This window comes from Colletes latitarsis, unplaced genomic scaffold (assembly GCF_051014445.1).
Source record: "Colletes latitarsis isolate SP2378_abdomen unplaced genomic scaffold, iyColLati1 scaffold0104, whole genome shotgun sequence".
Lineage (NCBI taxonomy): Eukaryota > Metazoa > Arthropoda > Insecta > Hymenoptera > Colletidae > Colletes > Colletes latitarsis.
This window is the reverse complement of record NW_027488454.1, coordinates 12,501-15,000: the sequence shown is the minus strand read 5'-3', so window position 1 is coordinate 15,000 and position 2,500 is coordinate 12,501. Positions and strand designations below refer to the sequence as shown.

The 2,500-nt window shown below is 51.2% G+C and overlaps 1 non-coding gene across 1 annotated transcript; it reads right to left on the bottom strand.

Moving 5' to 3' along the window:
* Positions 1-122: 122 nt before the first annotated feature.
* On the bottom strand, positions 123-277 carry LOC143351229 (5.8S ribosomal RNA). Its single transcript, XR_013081591.1, has one exon. It is a non-coding gene; the product is annotated as a 5.8S ribosomal RNA (ribosomal RNA).
* Between the last annotated feature and the right edge of the window lie 2,223 nt (positions 278-2,500).

Here is a 2,500-nt window from a genome sequence, read left to right as displayed (position 1 = left end):
GATACCTTTCTCTTCATCGACCCGGCTCCGAAACGTTCTTCGCCATCTCCCCGAAAGGAGAGGTAAACGACGGCGGGGTTAGGGAATCTGAGAACAACGCAAGCAGTTTTAGGACAAGTGAACGACCCTCAGCCAGGCGTGGTCCAGGAATTTTATCCGTGGACCGCAATGTGCGTTCGAAATGTCGATGTTCATGTGTCCTGCAGTTCACACGTTGACGCGCAATTAGCTGCGTTCTTCATCGACCCACGAGCCAAGTGATCCACCGTTCAGGGTAATCATATACAATTTACAATTTTTCTCTTTGTATTTAAAAATGCTCCTTGTTCTTTGCTTTAAAAATATTCGATGTTCGCACCTCCGACCAGCGTATCGACGGAGGATTGAACGCGCCATATCGACGACAAAAGTTTCTTTTTGTTTCCTGAATGACGGAAAACCATCGTTCGACGGCCGGGCGTACAGTACATTCAAAAGCCTTTGCGCGTGGCTGCGACCAAACGGGTATAATACACCCGTATATTCTTGGTTCCGAACAGTAACTTCACGCGCAATCGGGCGAACGCACGCGGCAGCGCCCATCGGTTGCTCGATGAAATCGATGCGATAAACTACAGCCTTCTCGGCTGGTCGTCGTTAGTCGCGCGAGCAACGGATGGCCGCACAATCGACGCGTCGTCGTTTGCGATTATTCGCCTCACGTTAGCCATGAGTATGTATATTATTCATTTACTAACGAACGCGGCAGCGTCCATCGGTTGCTCGATGAAATCGATGCGATAAACTACAGCCGTCTCGGCTGGTCGTCGTTAGTCGCGCGAGCAACGATGGCCGCAAAATCGACGCGTCGTCGTTTGCGATTATTCGCCTCAAGTTAGCCATGAGTATGTATAACATTCATTTACGAAACGAACGCGGCAGCGTCCATCGGTTGCTCGATGAAATCGATGCGATAAACTACAGCCGTTTCGGCTGGTCGTCGTTAGTCGCGCGAGCAACGATGGCCGCAAAATCGACGCGTCGTCGTTTGCGATTATTCGCCTCAAGTTAGCCATGAGTATGTATATTATTCATTTACGAACGAACGCGGCAGCGTCCATCGGTTGCTCGATGAAATCGATGCGATAAACTACAGCCGTTTCGGCTGGTCGTCGTTAGTCGCGCGAGCAACGATGGCCGCAAAATCGACGCGTCGTCGTTTGCGATTATTCGCCTCAAGTTAGCCATGAGTATGTATATTATTCATTTACGAACGAACGCGGCAGCGTCCATCGGTTGCTCGATGAAATCGATGCGATAAACTACAGCCGTTTCGGCTGGTCGTCGTTAGTCGCGCGAGCAACGATGGCCGCAAAATCGACGCGTCGTCGTTTGCGATTATTCGCCTCAAGTTAGCCATGAGTATGTATATTATTCATTTACGAACGAACGCGGCAGCGTCCATCGGTTGCTCGATGAAATCGATGCGATAAACTACAGCCGTTTCGGCTGGTCGTCGTTAGTCGCGCGAGCAACGATGGCCGCAAAATCGACGCGTCGTCGTTTGCGATTATTCGCCTCAAGTTAGCCATGAGTATGTATATTATTCATTTACGAACGAACGCGGCAGCGTCCACCGGTTGCTCGATGAAATCGATGCGATAAACTACAGCCGTCTCGGCTGGTCGTCGTTAGTCGCGCGAGCAACGATGGCCGCAAAATCGACGCGTCGTCGTTTGCGATTATTCGCCTCTGGCTATCCGTGAGTATGTATAATATTCATATACGAACGAACGCGGCAGCGCCCATCGGTTGCTCGATGAAATCGATGCGATAAACTACAGCCTTCTCGGCTGGTCGTCGTTAGTCGCGCGAGCAACGATGGCCGCAAAATCGACGCGTCGTCGTTTGCGATCATTCGCCTCAGGCTATCCGTGAGTATGTATAACATTCATTTACGAAACGAACGCGGCAGCGTCCATCGGTTGCTCGATGAAATCGATGCGATAAACTACAGCCGTCTCGGCTGATCGTCGTTAGTCGCGCGAGCAACGATGGCCGCACAATCGACGCGTCGTCGTTTGCGATTATTCGCCTCAGGCTATCCGTGAGTATGTATAACATTCATTTACGAACGAACGCGGCAGCGTCCATCGGTTGCTCGATGAAATCGATGCGATAAACTACAGCCGTCTCGGCTGATCGTCGTTAGTCGCGCGAGCAACGATGGCCGCACAATCGACGCGTCGTCGTTTTGCGATTATTCGCCTCAGGCTATCCGTGAGTATGTATAACATTCATTTACGAACGAACGCGGCAGCGTCCATCGGTTGCTCGATGAAATCGATGCGATAAACTACAGCCGTCTCGGCTGATCGTCGTTAGTCGCGCGAGCAACGATGGCCGCACAATCGACGCGTCGTCGTTTGCGATTATTCGCCTCAGGCTATCCGTGAGTATGTATAACATTCATTTACGAACGAACGCGGCAGCGTCCATCGGTTGCTCGATGAAAATGCGA